This window comes from Hyperolius riggenbachi, chromosome 12, assembly GCF_040937935.1.
Source record: "Hyperolius riggenbachi isolate aHypRig1 chromosome 12, aHypRig1.pri, whole genome shotgun sequence".
Classification (NCBI taxonomy): domain Eukaryota; kingdom Metazoa; phylum Chordata; class Amphibia; order Anura; family Hyperoliidae; genus Hyperolius; species Hyperolius riggenbachi.
This window is the reverse complement of record NC_090657.1, coordinates 197706386-197729249: the sequence shown is the minus strand read 5'-3', so window position 1 is coordinate 197729249 and position 22864 is coordinate 197706386. Positions and strand designations below refer to the sequence as shown.

Below are 22864 nucleotides of genomic sequence, written 5' to 3'. Positions count from 1 at the left end.
ATCTCTTGGGTCATGCCAACCTTCCTCAGCTGCCGTAGGAAATAAAGTCTTTGCTGTGCTTTCCGTTGGATGACAGTGATATTGGACTTCCAGCTGAGATCGTCGGAGATAGTAGTGCCCAGAAGGCGGGCGCAGGGCACTCTGGCCACCTCGGTTCCGTCAATATAGATCGGAGGTGGGGTGGGAGCGGACCTCCTGAAGTCAATGATTAGCTCGACGGTCTTTGCTGTGTTCAGCACCAGCCTGTTCTCCTTGCACCAGTTGCAAATTCTCTCCACCTGCTGACAGTACTCCTGGACATTGTCCTTAGTGACAAGGCCAACAACGGTGGTGTCATCTGCAAACTTGATGACCTTGACTGAGTCTGCCTCCGATCTGCAATTGTTCGTGTAGAGGGAGAACAGTAGCGGAGACAGCACACAGCCTTGAGGAGCACCTGTGTTTGTTGTCACCACTTGGGAGCGGATGTTGCTCAGCCTGACGACTTGGGACCTGTTGGTGAGAAAGTCCGTGATCCACAGGCGTAGACTAGAGTGAACACCAAGTGCAGCTAGGTCTTCTTGTAGTATGCGCGGACAGATGGTATTAAAAGCCGAGCTAAAGTCTAGAAGAAGTATTCTGACATAGGTGTTTGGCCTGTCGAGGTGGTCATTGATGAGCTCCATGCAGATATTGATTGCGTCATCGGTAGACTTGTTTGCTCTGTAGGCGAACTGGAAGGGGTCGAGTAGGGGCGAGGTGGAGAGCTTGAGGTAGGCTAGGACCACCCGCTCCAGGGTTTTCATAATGACAGACGTCAGGGCCACAGGCCTGAAATTGTTGAGGTCCGCGACCTCCTGCTTTTTTGGAACAGGTACGATGGTTGACAACTTGAAGCAGGTGGGAACCTTGCTTTCCTGCAATGACTTGGTGAAGATGTCGCAGAGGGTAGGAGCAAGTTGTTGGGCGCAGGTTTTCAGGCAGGCTGGAGATACGCCATCGGGGCCAGAGGCTTTCCTGGCGTTTAGCATTGATAGGAGTCGCAGGACGTCGGCCTCACTCACTGCTAACTGGTTCGGGATGTTGCTCACAGGGCCTAGAGCGGGGGTGGTCGGAACCGGACGCCCCTCCCGTGCCTGGTTCTCAAACCTGCAGTAGAAACTGCTAAGTTCTTCTGCGAGTTTTAGGCTGGGTGCTGCATGTTTAGGTTGGGGCTTGTAATTAGTGACAGCCTTCAGCCCCTTCCATACAGCCCTAGTGTCCATAGATCGCAGGTGTTGTTCCATTTTTGCAGCGTACTCCTTTTTGGCTGCCCTCAGCTCCCGGTTGAGGTCGTTTCTCGCTCTCCTGTAGTCCTCCTGATTGCCGGACTTGTGTGCAGCTTCCTTGCTTCTCCGCAGTCGGCGAAGCTTGTTAGTGAACCATGGCTTGTTGTTCGGGTACACCTTGAACGATTTTGTTGGTACGCAAGAGTCCTCGCAGAAGCTGATGTATGAAGCGACGTTATCTGCCCATTCATCCAGGTCTGGCGTTTCTAGGGACTTCCAGTCCGTGCAATCAAAGCAGGCTTGCAGTTTCAGCTTGGCCTCATCAGACCACACTTTGACAGACTTGAGTGTCGGTTTAGCTGATTCCAGGCGCCTCTTGTAGGTGGGAATAAGGTGGACGAGGCAGTGGTCCGAGGAGCCGAGAGCCGCCCATGGGACCGCCTTGTAGGCATCCTTCAGTGCTGTGTAACAGTGGTCGAGAGTGTTCTGGCCTCTGGTAGGGCAGGCTACATGTTGGTTATAACGTGGCATCTCCTGTCGGAGGTTGGCCCTGTTGAAGTCCCCAGCGATGATGAACAGTGAGTCCGGGAGGGATGTCTCCCACTGCGAGATGGTCTCATTAAGGGCTAGCAGAGCAGATTTGACATCGGCATCCGGAGGGATGTATACTCCGGCAAGGACATACGAGGAGAATTCGCGCGGCGAGTATGGCGGCCTACAGTTAATTATTAGGAGTTCCAGGTCTGAGGAGCATTTCTTGTCAAGAACTGACGGGGGGGGGGGGGCACCATGAGGAGCTGATGTAGAAGCAGATGCCTCCCCCTCTTTTCTTCCCGGAGAGGACATGGTCTCGGTCTGCTCTGATGAGGTTGTAGTCCGGGAGAAGGAGGGCGCTCTCAGGGATGTCCTCATGTAACCATGTTTCTGTGAAGCAGAGGGCTGGAGTGTTTCTGCTGAGGTCCTTCCTGTCGCAGAGTAGGTGCAGTTCATCCAGTTTGTTGGGGAGGGATTGGACATTGCCTAGGAGGACTGAGGGGATGGCTGAACGAACTCCCTTCTTTCTCAGCCTCACGCGGGCCCCTGCACGACATCCTCTCCGCCGCCGGCCTGCTTGTGGTCTCAGAGCGGGATCTAGGACTTGCCGGATGTGGTCCCAGACCTGGTTGGATAGGAGCATGGCTTCAGGGGGCGAGGGGCCACGTGGCACCCAGTCTAGGAGCTGCTCTCTGGTGAAGGTCGTGCGTGTGGTGGCGGGCGACGTGGGCGGGCCACGACCGCAGGCGTGAGGAGTGGACGGATGCCAGCGTGGAGTGATGGAGCACGGCATACTGGAGCTACAGGTTGTTCCCCTGAGTGTATGTAGCACCCTCCCGCAGGTCGGTCAGATAGGAGGCAAGAGGCAGATTAGTGGTGCACATGTCGCGTGCAGAGTTCAGCCCCAGGCAGACAGCCCTAAACACCAGGCAAGCAGCCCAAAAAGCCCAGGCAAGCAGCCCAAAAAAAAAAAAAAAAAAAGCCCAGGCAAGCAGCCCAAAAAAACAAAACAAACAGTCCGAGTGTACAGCCAGGCAGAGCAGGAAGTGTGAGACAGTTATGCACAGCCAGGTAGGGCAGAAAGTATTGCAGGCATACATACAGGCTAGGTGCAGCACCTGGAGGTACAGTGGGCTGGGAGGGACAGTGGGCTGGGGGGACAGTTTAGCAGGGCCGGGCCGGAGGGGTTATAGAGAATCTGCCAGCAGTGGGGGCATCAGACAGACAGTTCGATGGGGCCTTACCCTTGCTGATTGGCTGAAGAGTGCAGCAACGGGCTGCCTGCAGCAGGCGATGGCTGGGATGGCCCTTTTCTGCAGCTGTAGGTCTCTGGTAGTGGTCCCCTTAGTGTTCGGCGGGAGGCCAGGGGGTCAGTGGCTGGCTCTCTGCCGGTGCTGGCATGGCAGGTGCTGGGATGGCTCCTCCAGTAGTCGGCTCCTCCGGACTCTTGCGGGCGGCAAGACCGGCTCTCTTCACGTGGCTAGGGGTCCGCGGCTGGCTCACAGCAGCTGATGAGTCGGCTCCACCGAGGGAGGCCGAGTGAATAGCCGTCCGGTGGCCGGCTCTCTGGCTGCTGAGTCGGCTCTTCTGCGGGCGGCCGGCTCTCTCCAGTCTGGTGAGTCGGCTCCCCACGCGGGCTGGCAGCAGGCGGCGGGTCCTCCAGGGAGGCCTAGTGAAGAGTCGCCCGGCGGCCCGGCTCTCTGGCTGATGAGTCGGCTCTTCTGCGGGCGGCCGGCTCTCTCCAGCTGGTGAGTCAGCGAGTCAGCTCCCCCAGCGGGCTGGCAGCAGGCGCCCGGTCGCTCCCAGGCTCCTGTTTGCGAATCGGCTCCTCTGGAGAGTCGATTGCAGGGGCTGTGCGCTCGGGCCTCCGGACTGGTCTCCGCGTTCGCTCCACGTGGTCTCCACGTGGGGCGGGTTGAGTGCCCAACAGTTCGCCAGGAGTGCTGTGGGTACAGGAGAGATATCTGCAGCTTCAGCAAGGTAACTGCTGCTGCACTACACTATTACTAATATACTATATACTAATACTAATCTATGCTATGCTATGTAGAAAGAGAAAAAGGCAGGAGCTCTGTGCCGGGGCAGCCCTCACGAGCGCCCACCGGATGTTAATTACGGTTCCTGATTACGTTTACAAATGAAATTATTAAAGATTTTTCCTGAAACTTCGCATTACGATTTTGCATTGTAATTGCGAATTATGATGCCAAATTACAAATATGCGAAATTCGTGCTCATCCTTACTCAGCTAAGCATTGCTGCAGACTAGAGCTTGCATTTTACACACAGGAAGTTTTGACTCAGGATAATACCATTTATTGGCTAACTTGAAAGAAGAACAGTAAGCTTTCAGCTAGTAAACCTTCTTCTTACTCTACTCCTGTTGACTGATAATGTTAGAACATACAAGCAGAAGTAGGTAGAGAGATGTTTTTGAAATATAAGTGTCATCCAGATTGTCATACAATGGATCTTGCAAGGATTGTGAGGTATTTATGGCAATAGATAAAACCCTTGGTTTACTTAATGCCTACATAGACTCAGGTGAGGGAGAGGAGTCCGACCCCCCCCCCCCCCCTGTCCACCGCTGTGCCCGCTGCTGCGCTCTTCTTGGCTGCTTTCCCCTCCAGCTCTCCTCACGGTGACCCCCCCCCCCTCCATGGGCGAGCTTCTGTAAGCTGGGTGACTGCAGGCCAGGCACACTTCCTGGTCCTGCCTGGCACCGCCCCCAGACTTCCACCGCTTGAGCAAGGCGCCTCACTTGGCGTCAACAGTGGGCCAGGCCTGCTGACTTGGGAGAGTGGGCCTGGCCTGCTGACTTGAGTTTTTTTACAGACCCTATCCTGTTAAGTGCATGCTCCTGGAGCCTGGAACAGTTAACGGTATGTTACTGAGCAGGGGGGCACTGAGGGAGTACATTTGAAATCGGCGCTGGTAGACTTGGGCACAGGATCCAGCTGTTATATGGCTGATCCTGCTTCTGCACAAGTCCGGGCCGATTTAATTCGATTGCTGGAGGCCGAATTATTATGTTTTTAAGCAACCTCGGCTCCGTCCTCTGACGGGGCCGATGTTACGCACTGAGCGCTGCAATAGGAATGATTCCTATTGTAGTCTATGGAGGCGCCGGCTGCGCCCAAATCTAGCAGCGCTAAAAAAGCACTGCTCCGCACTGAGGGGGAACAGTGATTGCGGGGAAGGGGGGGGGGGGCAGTGCCCCAGTGTAGCGCCACCACTGGCTGGAAGGCACATTATCTAACAATTTCATGCGACTCCATTGGTGAGATCAATGTACTGCTACCACCTCAGTCCCAGGTTATGTTAAGCAGTCAGCAAGGGCTCCATCACTCCAAGGGGTGTCACCTTATCATCCACCTTCCTCTAATGAATGGGAGGGGGAAAAAAATCACACAGGGACATTGGGAGCCTGACCTGTAGTAGTATTTCACTGCTAGGGTTGAGAAGATATGTACATCCATAGAGGTAAGGCTTATGCACAAGTCTGAGTTTCTAAAGGGGCCCATACATTGGTCAATTTCTGCCATCAATCGATCGATCAGAAATCGATTCTATCAAATACCCAAGTTGATCGATTTGCTGAATGGATAGAAAATCTAGGTCGATCTGCTGCTGGCAGCAAATCGATGGCCCATAGAGTTGCATTGGATCTAATGGTCCAATGAGGAAATAATGGTCCATTTGAATCGATGGCACACATCAGATAGATTCATGTCAGATTCGACTTGACAAGCATCTGACAGAAATCTATCTGATGGCCGAATCTGCTGTAAATCTATAAGTGTATGGCCGCCTTAAGGTAAGCAATCACTCAAGATAGCATGTGGGGAGATACCGCCCCCTCTCAATGTTGGAGTAGATGATGGTCGCTGCTTTAAAAATAGAATCTCAGCAGCAAATATTGGGTTTCTTATACATATTGATTGAATCCTTTGGGGTTCTTTTCCATTCCCACATTTTCATCTGCCAACCGCCTTGTTTTGTTTGAAGACTTCTGGCATCTTCCATGAAGAAGTTTGTCATTTCCTTTCCTTGCAGTTGCCTCCATGTGGGCAGGAGTCTGTTTCTATGCTGATTGAAGAGCTGTAGCATTCAGCATCCATCTTCCTCATCCATCCATTATCATTCCCCATGCCTGGGGAGTCGGTATTGCTCAGGTGGGGAAGCCCTCACCAGTTTTATTTATTTATTTGAAATGCTTACCTCAGCGCAGCATATGCTTTGCTATATACAGTACACAGCATGATTATACCTTGGCAGGGCCGACGCTACCATAGAGGCAAAGGGGGCAATTGCCCCAGGGCCCCAGAGCCTGTAGCGGCCCCCCATCCTATACATGCCTGCAGAAAACGAGGAAAAGAAGGGTTGGTGGGGAGAAGTGCTTAGCACAGTGCTGCCTCATGTCCTGCCTGGATTATGTAAGACTTCACTGTGTGTAAACTCTGAATTTGTAAGAGAAAGAAGAAGGGGAATAATGAGAACCCAACAAAGCGTTTGGGGTTATATGATGGACACCTAATGATTTTGTGTGGTTGGGAGTGTGGTGGGATGGGTCCTAGGAGCGGCTCGGGGCTGCAGGGGGGTGTTGCTAGGGCCCCCCCCCCCCCAAGTTACTTTTGCCCAGGGGCCCCACTGTAGCTAGAACCGGCCCTGCACCTTGGAAAGCTAACTATAATGAGCAATGCAAAAGTCATGTTATGCTTGCACAGTAACTTCATTGTGATGTCCATAGATCCTGATGCAACAGTGGACACTGGCATGAGTGGCCGAAGCTTGAAACATTGTGATCAACAGATAAAGATGCTGCAAGAACCGGGTGAGGTGAATATCATTCTTACATTGTACTCTGTACTGTATGCACCATGTACTCATTGACTGTTATAGAATATTTGCATCCTAGCCCCATAACTGAAGTCTCAGGAGAATGCCAGCATACTTTGGGCCTGTCCACAATCGGTTAAACATTGTTTTCTTACAAGGGAACAGCCCTGGCACAGCTAAGAGTACATGGAAACACTTTCTGCATCAATAACTATCATTTTGGCAAGAGCTGCATTACCCATTAATCCCAACCTGCAGACAGAACTGTAGTGAAGCGCGACTCTCGTAGGCTTCTAGACGCTCCTCTCTTGTCAGCTGTCAGTTGCGAAACGGACATAACCTCTATTGAAAAGTGACCTCGAAGTAACAGTCTGGTTGGGATCACTGATATCATAAAAACAGCCAATAGCAACCAGGCTGACAAATCGCCATTCACGGCAGAAATTCAGAATGGCGCTTATAATCTCTTTCACAAACAAAAAAAAGGGATTTACTGAAGGGATGAAACACCTGGAGCAGAGCAGTCGTCAGCTGGCTTTTACTGTAAATATTCTCAATTCAACCACGGATAAATCGGGAAAGTCATCTTTGTTTTTATGGTAACAGGTTTATATGATAGACTGGCGGCCTTCGGTGATGTTACAGGTCACTTGAACTCACACTCACTCAGTACATGTTTAAAGAGAACCCAAGCTTGGGTCAGAGAGGAAATACTTACCTAAGAAGAAGGAAGTCTTTGGATCCTATAGTGGCTGGATTAAGGACTATGTCTCTGACACAGGAGACCAGGGTTCAAAACTCGGTTCTTGCTGATCAGTAAGCCAACACCTGTTCAGTAACGAGTCCTTGGGCAAGACTCCCTAACACTGCTATCACCTACTGAGTGCACCCTGGTGGCTGCAGCTCAAATGCTTTGAGTCCGCCAGGTGTAAAGCGTGATATAAATGTTTTGAGTCTTGTCTATAGAGGCTTTCCAGTTCCTCCTTGCTCCTGTCACCATTTGGCGCTCCAGAAGTTCTAGGTCCTCTTCAAGCACGAGCTTGGCCATGCTGCGGCTGCTCTTGTGGCTCCGGCTTACGGTGCAGATGTGGCCATACATGGTCATGCTTGTGCTTGAAGAAGAGTGCCGCCCCAACCACATTTTTGACATGCCCTTGTCAGAAACCTTTGGAGGGTCTGCGATCCGCAATAGGGGACTGATAGTTGCCATGGGGAGCCTCTACAGGATCCAGAGTCTTCCCTTTTCTTAGGTAAGTACTTCCTTTTTGACCTGAGCTTCGTCTTGTTTTCTTTTTAAATCCTAAGCCCAGGAACAAATGTTTTCCTGGTCCTGATACTGGCCAAACTTATATAAGTTGTTATTATTATTAAGAATTTATATTTAAGTATGTTTTGGGAATTTAAAAAGAAATTAGTTTACTTAGCGCAGCGGAAAGCCACAAATTAATAAGGTGAACATACAAATTTAATGCAGATAGTGTTTTGACCCATAGTTGAACCGGGTAACCTAGTGCTATAAGGCAAAAGTGCTAATCACATATAGCTACTGGTTTGCCCAAGAAATATAACAAGGTACAGAGCAGAATGACCTGTGCACTTGTGTTGGTAAATCTACCTACTGCCTCTTCACGTTGATCACACAAGAATAGACATGGACCTGCCCCTCTGAACAATGGACCCTGAAATAGAGGGCCAGCTGCATGTTTATAAACACAAAGATTACTATACTTACTTTGGTCATTTTCCAAGTAAAAAAGTGACACTCAAGAAGCATCCATCAAGTCATTGCTTGCTGCAGGTTGCAGCGCCCTCTTGTGTTTGGGGATTAAACCACCACTGTCAGACAAAGAAATTCCTATGGGAGACAGCGGACTACTCTTCACTGAAGGTTATTTTAAAGCCCTAGGTCAGATGCACCTTGGTTAGATTAAACAACAGTCCTTGGTTACAGTTCCTCTTTAATTCACACTTTTTATGTAGAATGAGGATCATGTCAAAAGTGCCCTTTTTTGAGTGTAGTGAGAAGCAGCAGTGACAGGTCCTCTTTTTCCACTAATAAGGTATGTGTATTTTCAGGTTTACCTAGCCCGGAGCATTGTACTATAAATATCACTACCTGACAGCGATCCGTATCTTCATCATTAGTAACTCAGTGTTTTCTCACACCCGACCTGTGAACAAAATCATTACAAAAGAGCAGGAATTCCCCCCAGGGGGATGTATCATCTGAGGAGGAAATGAAAAGACTTGAGGGATTCACAGAAAGTGAGAAAAGGATTGAATTTTATGTGTTCCCACCAGCTAAGTCAGCCTGTGCGTTAATATGTTTGAGGATCTATAGATTATACAGTATGACATCATCATTGTACTGACCAGACTTCATAGGCTTCAGTCATACCACAAATGTTCTGCAGCATCACCTAAGGAAGCACCGGGGGATCTTTGTTCAAACACAACCCTGTGTAAGTCATATTTTACATGTATTAAAGTGGCCCTCTAAGTGCTTTTTTTAAAAGTAAAGTTGTAAAAAAAAAGAGCCCCTAGGGGGTACTTACCTCAGGGGGGGGGGGGGGGGGGGGGAGATACCTCTGGATCTAGATAGGCTTCCGTTTGCCTTCTCAGCCTTCCGTTCCAGCGTTGGCATCCCCCGAAAATCCGCCGACAAGTGCGCAGGCACCGTGGTCCAGACCCCTAATTATCCTGTGATACACCTCGCACAGGAGCACTTGCGGCTTTCTGTTTGGGCTCCGATGGAAATAGATGAGCCCGATTGGAGCCGGAGCCCATCGGAAACCCACTAGGCACGTCACAGGTAGCAGGAGAGGAGAGTTAGATAGTGGCAGGAGCAGAGTCCTCCAGCAGCACAGAGTATATCAGGAGAGGAGAGTTAGATAGAGGAAGGAGCAGAATCCTCCAGCAGCACAGAGTATATCAGGAGAGGAGAGTTAGATAGTGGCCGGAGCAGAGTCCTCCAGCAGCACAGAGTATATCAGGAGTGGAGAGTTAGATAGTGGGAGGAGCAGAGTCCTTCAGCAGCACAGAGTATATCAGGAGAGGAGAGTTAGATAGAGGAAGGAGCAGAGTCCTCCAGCAGCACAGAGTATATCAAGCGAGGATAGTTAGATAGAGGAAGGATCAGAGTCCTCCAGCAGCACAGATTATATCAGGAGAGGAGAGTTAGATAGAGGAAGGATCAGAGTCCTCCAGCAGCACAGGGTATATCAGGCGAGGATAGTTAGATAGTGGCAGGAGCAGAGTCCTCCAGCAGCACAGAGTATATCAGGATTGGAGAGTTAGATAGTGGGAGGAGCAGAGTCCTCCAGCAGCACAGAGTATATCAGGAGTGGAGAGTTAGATAGTGGGAGGAGCAGAGTCCTTCAGCAGCACAGAGTATATCAGGAGTGGAGAGTTAGATAGTGGGAGGAGCAGAGTCCTTCAGCAGCACAGAGTATATCAGGATTGGAGAGTTAGATAGTGGGAGGAGCAGAGTCCTCCAGCAGCACAGAGTATATCAGGAGTGGAGAGTTAGATAGTGGGAGGAGCAGAGTCCTTCAGCAGCACAGAGTATATCAGGATTGGAGAGTTAGATAGTGGGAGGAGCAGAATCCTCCAGCAGCACAGAGTATATAAGGTGAGGATAGTTAGATAGAGGAAAGAGCAGAGTCCTCCAGCAGCACAGAGTACATCAGGAGAGGAGAGTTAGATAGTGGGAGGAGCAGAGTCCTCCAGCAGCACAGAGTATATCAGGAGTGGAGAGTTAGATAGTGGGAGGAGCAGAGTCCTTCAGTAGCACAGAGTATATCAGGAGAGGAGAGTTAGATAGAGGAAGGAGCAGAGTCCTCCAGCACCACAGAGTATATCAGGAGAGGATAGTTAGATAGAGGAAGGAGCAGAGTCCTCTAGAAGCACAGAGTATATCAGGCGACGATAGATAGAGGAAGGAGCAGAGTCATCCAGCAGCACAGAATATATCAGGAGGGGAGAGTTAGATAGAGGAAGGAGCAGAGTCCTCCAGCAGCACAGAGTATATCAGGAGAGGATAGTTAGATAGAGGAAGGAGCAGAGTCCTCCAGCACCACAGAGTATATCAGGTGAGGAGAGTTACATAAAGGAAGGAGCAGAGTTCTCCAGCAGCACAGAGTATATCAGGAGAGGAGAGTATAGAAGAAGGAGCAGAGCCTTCCAGAGGCACAAAGTATATGAGGAGAGGAGAGTTAGAGGAAGGAGCAGAGTCCTCCAGCAGCACAGAGTATATCAGGAGAGGAGAGTTAGATAGAGAAAGGAGCAGAGTCCTCCAGCAGCACAGAGTATATCAGGAGAGGAGGGTTAGATGGAGGAAGGAGCAGAGTTCGCCAGCAGCACAGAGTATATCAGGAGAGGAGAGTTAGATGGAGGAAGGAGCAGAGTCCTCCAGCTGCACAGAGTATATCAGGAGAGGAGAGTTAGATAGGAATAACAGAATCATTCAGCAGCACAGAGTATATCAGGAGAGGAGAGTTATGCTGGATCCACACAGTGCATTCGCGCGCTCGATTCCCGTCGATTCGTTTATTTCCAACATGTCCGATTTGGATTTCGATGGATCGTTAGGTCGATTCGCATGCAAAGTATGCCGAATCGACCTAACGATCCATCGAAATCCAAATCAGACATGTTGGAAATAAACAAATCGACGGGAATCGAGCGGGAAATCGAGTGCGCGAACGCACCGTGTGGATCCAGCATTAGACAGAGGCAGGAGCAGAGTCCTCCAGCAGCACAGAGTATATCAGGAGAGGAGAGTTAGATAGAGGAAGGAGCAGAGTCCTCCAGCAGCACAGAGTATATCAGGAGAGGAGAGTAAGATAGTGGGAGGAGCAGAGTCCTCCAGCAGCACAGAGTATATCAGGAGAGGAGAGTTATATAGTGGAAGGAGCAGAGTCCTCCAGCAGCACAGAGTATATCAGAAGGTGTAGAGAACTCCACATAGTGGCAGCTCTCATGCAGGCATTGCTCTTCCTGTGTAATGGGTCATTGGGGTGTATATGTCTGGCTGGGCTGCAGAATGACGTTATGGTCCCCGTTGCACGTATGTAGGCTGGACAGATGATTTCAGGAAGAATGCCTGTGTGTTGCTTCATCCTGCGGCCACGTGACACTAAATCCATTCAGCAGCACTTGCTGAGCTCTGCTCTCCCATACATTTTATATCGCTTAAAACTTCCCTTGTTACATTTGTAGTCCAAAATTCCCTCCCTCCCCCCCCCCCCTTCCCCTGATTAACTTCAGAGATCCAACAGCTGGAAGAACGTACTAAAAACATATGATATTCTCATTTATGTTATGTGAATTACTGCCGAACAAAAGCCATGATGACATCACATCACACACCAGTGCAGATAAAGCTCCCAACTGTCCCTCTTTTTAAGGGACAGTCCCTCTTTGGGGATCCAATCCCTATGTCCCTTTTACTTCCTCATTTGTCAGGACTAATGCACAGATCTATGTAAATATACAGGGGCACTGTGGCTACCAGCGTACAAGCGAGGCACGCTCCTGCTTTGGGCCTGAATGTACAGGGGGGCCTCGCTTTGTTGTTGGCAGCCGCCAACCTGCGCTGTGCGGCCCCAAGGATCCCCAGTAACTTACATACCCCCGCTCCTGCACTGACTCCTCTTGCTGCGCACTCCTCCTGTCACCACCTCCTGTCGCCAAGGGCATGATTAGGAGTGTGGCTGGGGCGTGGTTTAAGTGTCCCTCTTTGTTATGTTAAAAAGTTGGAAGGTATGGATATCCTGTACATTTATATAGCTGCAATATACATATGCTGCACAGTGAATACCATGCAATTCACTTCAGTGTCTACCACAGAGGAGCTTAAGCCCCATCTACACGATACAATTTTTTGTGCGATTTTGATCGGATCGAATTCGAATGATCGATTAAATCCGACATGTCCGATCAGAATTCGATTTGATTCGATAGTGTGGTCAAATGTCATTGCAAAACAATGGCAAATCGATCACACTACCGATCAAATCGCATCCAGATCGGATATGTTGGATTTAATCGATCAATCGAATTCGATCCAATCGAATTGCACAAAAAATTGTATCGTGTAGATGGTGCTTAACACTCTAATGTCCTCAGCACCGGTATAAACTCTATTATTGCATTATTATTACACAATGTTACATATTTCTCACTGCTGTACAGATAATATGGTACTTTTTATAACAGTTTCTGCTGCTACAGCTTTATACACATTATTTGTTATTTACTGTATTTTTAAAGCGCTAACATATTAGGAGATCCGAGCCAAGGCGAAGCCATAGATGCCCAAGGACCATAGGGATTGTGGAGGAGGGGATAGTCTACCTACAGTATCAAATGCCGATTAGAGTTCAAGGAGGAGCAGCATGGAATAACTGCCTTTGGCTAGACTGAATTCGGCTAAGATGCTTGTTTCGGGCGAGAGACTAACTTTTTTACAGTTGTCTTCTGAGGTTCCATACTGTGTGCTATGGCAGAGGCTGAGAACATTGTTCCCCACTTTAACCTGCCTACTGCCAGAAGATGCTCCATCATTGCCATGCTGTCTTCCCTCTTTCCCTCCACATAGCAACAGAAGTTGTCACTCAGAGGAACAGTTGCCCTTCGGCAACTCTGGTCCCGTTCCCTACAAAACTTTTTGAAATTAAAATGAACCTGAGATGAAGGGAACAAGATGACTTTTGCTTACCTTGGGCTTCTCCCAGCCTTCCATTTTCTTTCTGTGTCCTCCAGGTTCTGTCTTTTTCACTGCTGTCAGCCAAATTTAAGTCCTAGATTTAGCTGGCCTGGGTCGCTTGCTACTGTGGCCAGTAGTGTTGCAGCGCTTGTGCAGTTACAAGTCCATGCAAACTGCACATGCACAGATTGCACCCGGCTATGGGAGCACAATTGAGGAGGCAAGTGGCCAAGACAGCACGTGCGCAGTAGCCCGCGACTGGGTGACAGCAGTGCAATGAAGGGGACCTAGGGACTGAGGACACTGAGGGGCCTGAAAGGAAATGGGGGCTGGTACACTACACTAAGTATAAAGGGTACAGGTGTTGTTGGGATTAGTGATGTGTACAGTGTGATAGCTACACAGCAGGTGGCGCCATACCAACACCTTGATGGGGCCCCCAGTGCTATGCATATCAGCAGTGACATGCTGAATTAACCTCTTCTCCGCCATGCTTATGGATGGACATAGCAATGTACAGCCACATAGAAACACTTACATAAAGCACAAGGGCACAGAGATGTATAATGCCTTCCACCCCCACGCCCCAGCCTCTGAATTTGTGAGTACGCATTGCTTTCCCCAGTCCCAAATTCCTCACAGCCCTCTTTGAACTCCATTGCTTGAACTGATTCCAAGTGCCTAGTAGTCACTGGTTGGAAGAACAAAGTCCCATAGCAGCTGCTAAGGCAAGTGCAACACCCCTGGAAATGCATTTACCTTTCTCCTAATAAAGCCTCAGTCCAGGCACAGATGTTTTCCATGTCCTGCGCGGCACTCTTTATGCACCACAAACTGTCATTGCTGTATGCTGCTAGCTTCTCACAGCGGTCCAGTATGTGCCCCTTACATTGTGGATAGTGGGAATGATACCATTCAAGCAGCCACAAGGCCTGGTGCTGACTCCCTCAGCATAAAGAGGCAGTGTGGTAACATATAGTAGCTATATGTTGTTGCATACTGAATGTAAACCTAACAGCCCCCCACCCCAAAGCATTCTGTGAGGTCAGAGATCTTGACTACTGGATTTAGAACTCACATTCCACAGAGATGCACCTGACAGGACTAAATACAGTGGTGTGAAAAACTATTTGCCCCCTTCCTGATTTCTTATTCTTTTGCATGTTTGTCACACTTAAATGTTTCTGCTCATCAAAAAACGTTAACCATTAGTTAAAGATAACATAATTGAACACAAAATGCAGTTTTAAATGATGGTTTTTATTATTTAGTGAGAAAAAAAACTCAAAACCTACATGGCCCTGTGTGAAAAAGAAATTGCCCCCTGAACCTAATAACTGGTTGGGCCACCCTTAGCAGCAATAACTGCAATCAAGCGTTTGCGATAACTTGCAACAAATCTTTTACAGCGCTCTGGAGGAATTTTGGCCCACTCATCTTTGCAGAATTGTTGTTAATTCAGCTTTATTTGAGGGTTTTCTAGCATGAACTGCCTTTTTAAGGTCATGCCACAACATCTCAATAGGATTCAGGTCAAGGCTTTGACTAGGCCACTCCAAAGTCTTCATTTTGTTTTTCTTCAGCCATTCAGAGGTGGATTTGCTGGCGTCTTTTGGGTCATTGTCCTGCTGCAGCACCCAAGATCGCTTCAGCTTGAGTTGACGAACAGATGGCCGGACATTCTCCTTCAGGATTTTTTGGTAGACAGTAGAATTCATGGTTCCATCTATCACAGCAAGCCTTCCAGGTCCTGAAGCAGCAAAACAACCCCAGACCATCACACTATCACCACCATATTTTACTGTTGGTATGATGTTCTTTTGCTGAAATGCTGTGTTACTTCTACGACAGATTTAACAGGACACTCACCTTCCAAAAAGTTCAACTTTTGTCTCGGCGGTCCACAAGGTATTTTCCCACAAGTCTTGGCAATCATTGAGATGTTTTTTTAGCAAAATTGAGATGAGCCTTAATGATCTTTTTGCTTAAAAGTGGTTTGCGCCTTGGATATCTGCCATGCAGGCCGTTTTCGCCCAGTCTCTTTCTTATGGTGGAGTTGTGAACACTGACCTTAATTGAGGCAAGTGAGGCCTGCAGTTCTTTAGATGTTGTCCTGGGGCCTTTTGTGGCCTCTCGGATGAGTTTTCTCTGCGCTCTTGGGGTAATTTTGGTCGGCCGGCCACTCCTGGGAAGGTTCATCACTGTTCCATGTTTTTGCCATTTGTGGATAATGGGTCTCACTGTGGTTCGCTGGAGTCCCAAAGCTTTAGAAATGGCTTTATAACCTTTACCAGACTGATAGATCTCAGTTACAGTACTTTTGTTCTCATTTGTTCCTGAATTTCTTTGGATCTTGGCATGATGTCTAGCTTTTAAGGTGCTTTTGGTCTACTTCTCTGTGTCAGATAGCTCCTATTTAAGTGATTTCTTGATTGAAACAGGTGTGGCAGTAATCAGGCCTGGGGGTGACTACAGAAATTGAACTCAGGTGTGATAAACCACAGTTAAGTTATTTTTTAACAAGGGGGGGCAATTTCTTTTTCACACAGGGCCATGTAGATTTGGAGTTTTTTTTCCTCACTAAATAATAAAAACCATCATTTAAAACTGCATTTTGTGTTCAATTATGTTATCTTTGACTAATAGTTAACGGTTTTTGATGAGCAGAAACATTTAAGTGTGACAAACATGCAAAAGAATAAGAAATCAGGAAGGGGGCAAATAGTTTTTCACACCACTGTATGTCACCACCTATGATCATTTTTGAATAAAATCAGTGCGAGAAGTATAAGAAGTTGCTAGAATAGCAGGAAGTATGGGAAGATGCTAGAATAAAGGAAGTATAGGAAGTCACTAGGACAACAGGATGTATGGGAAGACACTAGGGTAACAGGAGGTATGGGGAGTTGCTAGGATATAGGCAGTATGGGAAGTCACTAGGACAACAGGATGTATGGGAAGACACTAGGGTAACAGGAGTTATGAAAAATCCCCATATATATTGGAACATCCCCTGCAACTGCAGGGGAGCCCAGAGCTGTAGAGGGCCCTAACTACCTACCCTCTGTTTCTCCAATACAGGGGCTGTAGAGGGCCCTAACTACATACCCTCTGTTTCTCCAATACAGGGGCTGTAGAGGGCCCTAACTACCTACCCTCTGTTTCTCCAATACAGGGGTCCAGCCTCCAGATCAGGCGTTGTTGTGGGCACACTTCTTATGGTTGGGGAGGGCAGAATGAGAATCTCTTTTACTCGGCAAGTATGCCAGATGACATACCCGGAATTATTTTTGGTACACATGGCAATAACAGTAGTACATAGACAGACATAGCCTTTACACCAGGGCTGCCCAATAGGTCGATCGCGATCTACCGGTAGATCGTGACCGCCTTCTCGGTAGATCGCGGCCTCTCGGCCGCGTCTCGTTAAATTTTGCGGCAAGCAGCTCATTATGTTTAGCTGCCGGCCGCTGGCCAATAAGGATGCAGGGGAGGAGAGCCGGCGAGGAGAGAGGGGGGAGAGAGGCGGCACGGCCGCTACGTCATGGCTGGGGGCAGCGGCGGGCAGCCTGCAACGTGCGTGCTTGTAACGTGCCCAGCGCCGCCCCCAGCCATGACGTAGCGGCCGCGCCGCCTCTCTCCTCCCTCTTTCCTTGCCGCGTCTTCTACCCTGCATCCTTATTGGCCAGCGGCCTGCCTGCTGGAGGTTCCAGGAGTCCAGAGGACCTGGCTAACCTACGCTGCGGGTACATATACCTGGCTAATCTACACTGAGGGCCCCTATACCTGGCTAACCTACACTGAGGGCCCCTATACCTAGCTAACCTACACTGAAGGCCCCTATACCTGGTTATCCTACACTGAGGGCCCCTCTACCTGGCTAACCTACACTGAGGGCCCCTATACCTGGCTAACCTACACTGAGGGCCCCTATACCTGGCTAACCTACACTGAGGGCCCATATACCTGGCTAACCTACACTGAGGGGCCATATACCTGGCAAGCCTATAATGAGGACACGTAACCTATGCTGCAGGCACATATACCTGGCTAACCTGCGCGGGGGAAGGGGGGGGGCGTGCTTAGCATTTGAGACGTTGGTAAATTTTAAAGCAGCTCGCGAGCCGAAAAAGTGTGGGCACCCCTGCTTTACACTATGAGGAATGAACAATGATACAAGAAAAAATAGAAGCATACATACAGAGCAAAAGGGACAAGCAATAACTCTAATCGCTGTGGTATGGGGCAAGTTCTGCACAGGAATGCTTGGGAGTTCAGGGTGGGCATCAGGGGAGATAATGCTGGCCAAGAAACCAGAGTGCCGCCGTCAGACTGGCCTGGCAGGGGGGGGCTGTAATTCATCAAGAGGACTGCTCGGGGGAAGAAGGTGTTCCTGCGCCTTGTGGTTCTGGATGGGATGGTTCTGAAATGGCAGCCCGATGGGAGGAGCTCCAAGAAGCGGCTGCCGGGGTGGAAGGGGTAGTGTGAAATCCTGGTGGCCCTTGTCCTCATTCTGGCAGTGTGGAGGAGGTCTAGAGGTGATAAGGGGGATCCTATGATCTTTTCTACAGTGCTGATTACTCTGTGGAGCTTGTACTTGTTGCTAGTGGTTGCCCCAACATACCAGATGATGAGGGAGGAGCAAAGGATGGATTTAACTGTAGCGGAGTAGAAGCTAATAAGCTAATTATTCAGTTGGCGCAAAAAGAATAACTTCTGCTATGCCTTCTTCTAAATTTTAGAGGTGTTTTTCCCCCATTTAATGTCATTAGTTATGGTTGTTCCAAGGAACTGCACGCTCTGTACCCTGGAGACCTCAGTCTCTCCAATAAGGACTGGGAGGAGTGTGGAATGGTGTTTTCTGAAGTCCATGATAAGTTCAACACTCGTACTGCGTGTGTATACGGACAAGCAACAGCAACCCATACACCATGCACAGAGCTTCCGGTGGTGGAGGAACATTCGGCGACAGCTTCCGCCGCATCTCTGTCCCTCTGTGCGCCGTGTGTACGGCCGCTGCACAGAGGGACCTGGCGACGAACTGTCACTGCTTTTTTTTTTCTCTTGTGAGACATTTGTGCCTCGTGTGTATGAGGCTCTTGCCACATCGAGGAAGAGATTATTGTCCTTGCACAAGTTGCAGATCCTCTCAGTCTTGCTACGGTAGGCATGCACTTTGTTGCCGTTGATGAGTCCAATGATTGTTGTGTCATCTAAGTCAGCGGAAGAGGTACGGTTGTTGGTGTACAGCAGTGGTCCTCAAACTAAGACCCGTGTGCCCAATGCGGCCCCCGATGCTTTTTCACGCCCCCCCCCCCCAAACACCACATGTATAACTTATAGATACGGCCCACTGCACCTTTAAATATCTGCGGGCCCGCATGTAGAATAGCAGTGCCAGCACCCATCCACATACTGTAGAAGCCAGCAAGCAGTCATTCCCTGGCTTCCAATCCAATTCTGCATCAGGTGACTCTGCTGTCCAACTGGAAGACAGGTTGTCACCTAGGTATGCTTCACTGTCTGGTGCACAAAGACGTTCTTCAGGCGCCACATGACTGAATGGCTGCTGCTGGGAATTCTCCTCCGGGCATGATTGGGGGAATCAATACCTAGATTCAATGTAATGTTTTTCTACATCATTTTATGTATGTTTCAGCCCCCCAGCAGTCTGACATACTGTATGTTGACCCAGCCCTTGACCCAGAAAGTTTTAGGACCCCAGGTGTACAGGAAGAATAAGAGTGGATACAATACACACCCTTCTGGTGCACCTATGTTGGTTTTACTCTCACCGGAGGAGAATTTGCCTATCTTAAAGGATACCCAAGGTGACATGTGACATGATGAGATAGACATTTGTATGTACAGTGCCTAACACACAATTAACTATGCTGTGCTTTACTTTCTCTGCCTGAAAGAATTAAGCATCATTTATGTAAGTAGCAGTTCCTGTCTGAGTCAGGACTGGGTCAGACTACAGCGATAACTCACTGATAAAAATTACAACTATAAAACAAGAATCAGTCGCTCAAACATCTTCATAATGACTGGGGTTAGGGCAACTGGTCTGAATTTATTGTGATCTGTGATTCCCATTTTTTTGGAGGACAAGGATAATCGTGGACCACTTAAAGCAGGAGGGGACCTTGCCTTCCGTAAGGGAGCATGGCACTAATATGACTTCTGGTAAATGGACCCCAGGCTGTAACTGTCACGAAGGGGGGTCAGGGAAAGGGGTGTTAAGAATTGAAGGGGGGCCATCAAGGTTTAGCTGTGGGCCAACATGAATTCAAGATAAGCCACTGAATGCAGTAATTTTTTTTTAAAATATTGTAAATATTCCACTTCAAAAATTCTTATGCCACTACCAGGAAAAGTTAGTTCATGCTTAGTAGATGGCAGAAATTCATCATAATGAAAAAAAAAAAAAGATCTAAATTAGAAAACAACTTAAAGGACAACTGAAGTGAGAGGGATATGGAGGCTGCCATATTCATCTCCTTTTAGCCTCCCTGGTGATAAGGACGAGGCTGACTCGTTTGTTTAAAAAACTTTCTACAAACGGTATGGACGAATTAGCTTAATCAATGCTGAAAACTGGTCTGGAAAGAGTTATAATGGTGTATGTGCACCACCTACTGGCAGTAGGCAGATATTAAAGCATTACAGAAAATTCAGTCCTGGAATCTAATACCATGCTGTGTATTGTACAGAGAAAGACACTAACATGCCACTTCTTCATGCAATCATTGTGCGCCTGATGTAGTCTCGCTGGTCTGACCATAATGACCACCCCCACCATGGCAGTCACTATGGTGCACCACTCAGAGTTCAGACCAGCATGTGATGTGTATGGACCTTTAGGGCTGGTTCAGGCGGGTCTCAATCACCTGCCCAGAGTCTCGTCCAAATGCTTTTCTGCAAGTGTGCAGAAAAGCATTTGTTGACTTTCAATAGCGATTCCCAGCGATCGTAATTTTTCACCCTGCAGGGGGACATATGAGTGCGGCGCTAATGGACCCCAGAACAACCAGACCCTGCTGCTCCCAGACAGTGGAAAAAATAAAGATCAAAATGCTGCTATTCCATAAACAGCGGTAAATGACGTGCAAGTGTGCATGTGAACTGGCCCTTAGTTGTTGTACCACAGAAGAGAGATGTTTTAGGTAAACACTGGACAGTAATTATTTCTGCATCTGTAGATGTATTTCTTCATCCATATTTGAGGAGTATTTTTCTATTTGTGATTAAAAAGCTTATTTTAGAAATGTTAATTTAACTTTTTGACATGATTTTGTATTTGGAACTTTTATTATACTCAAAATGAATACTAGACCCTCGCTTGATGGATTTTAGTAAGTCGCAAGCAAAAATGTCACGAAAATTAATTGAACCACTTTTTGCACCGAAATCCTGCAAAAATTGAACGCTAGGGAGGTTACCAGTTGCCTGGCTGTCCTGCTGATCCTCTGCCTCTAATACTTTTAGCCACAGACCCTGAACAAGCATGCCGTAGATCAGGTGTTTCTGACATTATTGTCAGATCTGGCAAGATCAGCTGCCTGCTTGTTTCTGGTGTAATTCAGACTCTACTGCAGCCAAACGGATCAGCAGGACAGCCAGGCAACTGGTATTGTTTAACAGGAAATAAATATGGAAGCCTCCATATTCTTCTCACTTCAGTTGTCCTGTAAGCTGTGCTTAAAACCAGGGCCTTTTCCAGAAAAACAAGGAATTCTAGGGGGCAGTCTGCTATGGCCAGCCATGGAAATCAGGTAGTATGACAGCTAATTTTCAGCACCATAAATTCATTCCTGTACAGTACAGGATCAGGAGTCTCCAAATAGACCAAGCCTGACATTAATGATTAATGACACACAAACACTCTGATCCCTCATTCCAGCATCCCAAGCTGAGGAACTGGGCTGAATCCTCACAAAGCCTTTCCGCTCCTAGCTCCTCCGAGCCCATAGCTTTCTGCTTCAACAATCCCCATCCCTGCCTGCAGAACAGATTCACACCAAACCAAACAGCCGTAGACACTGGACAGCTCCTTCCTCAGCGATTACAGAGCTGCCAGTTGTGGGAAATGGAAGCAAAAAATATTTCAGAGTCATTAATTATGGTGTCGTTACACGTCAAACACAACATCTCTGTCTGCAGAGGAGAAAAAGAACAAAGAAGTGTTGGGATGGGGAACTTCTGTCCAGAAGTCTTATGTTTGCATTAGTAAAGTTGATTTTCCTCTGTAAAAATAAAACGAATGATTTTTCAGAAAGAGCCAAACCCATCACATGGTGACTGGACTAAAGGTGCGTACACACATGCGACTATAGTCGTTTGTAACGATCGTTCCCCAATCTTTACCAACGACGATCGTTACAAAAAACGAACCACCGACTATTAAGGCAAACGACGAACGAGCCAAATCGCTACAAAAGAAAGTTCTGTCTCTGCGGATTTTTCCCAACGACGATCGTTTGCAAAAGTAGTACATCGTTGCAAACGGTCGTTCGTACTAGGCTTGACATGCGCATTTCACTATTTCTCCCTGAAACTTCTCATTTTTATGCGCAGGCGCAATAGTTGCTTTACGTGATGTAACGTTCGTACTAACAATCAGATCGTTACACACATTTAAAAACTAACTTTCCTCAGGTCGTTCTTTCATCAATTAAAAGCTCGTTCGTCGTTCTCAACGAACAATCGTTGTCGCATGTGTGTACGTAGCACTAGGCAGCAGCCTAGGGCCTGGTCAGTGTCCAGGGGCTTGGCCAGCACTTCTTTTGACATCATCCCCTTCATCTCACTTTAATCTAAAAGCCTGGTGACAAGCAGGGAAGTCAAAGCTGCCATCCTGCCTAGGGTACTATCTCATCTTCATTCATCTCCACTCTGCAAATTTTAAAACCTTGAACATTGATTGCTTCATGAAGTGAAAAAAAAAATGATATAATGAATTGAGTAAAATTGAAAAAAATGGCGCTGCTGGTTGTATACCTTTAAAAGCTGCGTGTTACTGAAGGTTCCTCCAACCTTCTACATCAAGTATTGCACAAATAATATATCTATAAACACGCACTACACACCCCAATATGGTTACAAATTTATGAACTTTTAACAGCAATTTAATAAAAATGCCGAGTTGCATGCAATTTAAACATAATACCGTTCCTGCTTGTATCTCACACATGCACACCGCATACTTTCACAGAAGGGCCCTTCTGATCGATAATGCTGGGGTTCTAAAATTTTAATAGTTTCTTTAGAGATATTGTTGTTTTTGTATTTCTATTAGTCTTCCCACTGTTAGGCCTCTTTCACACCAAGACGTTGCGTTTTAGGGGACGTTAAGGTCGCATAACGTGCCCCTACCGCAATGCATGGTGGTGTTAGAAGTGGACGCCAGAGTGAGCCGCGTTTTGCGGCTGTTGGTGCGCCTTTTTTGTCTCATACCTTGCGGGGACCACGTGATCGGAACACTCCGCATCACGTGGTCCCGCCAGCCAATCAGCGGCTGCTCCAGGAAGAA

The 22864-nt window shown here is 48.0% G+C and overlaps 1 protein-coding gene across 1 annotated transcript in view; it reads left to right on the top strand.

Annotated features, from left to right (window-relative positions):
* The window catches only part of TMEM220 (transmembrane protein 220), a 292061-nt gene that overhangs the window by 113918 nt on the left and 155279 nt on the right, over positions 1-22864 (top strand). Inside the window, exon 2 of the mRNA XM_068262954.1 lies at positions 6532-6620. The gene's annotated coding sequence lies outside the window, so the exon portion shown is untranslated. The remainder of the gene's footprint in view (positions 1-6531; positions 6621-22864) is intronic.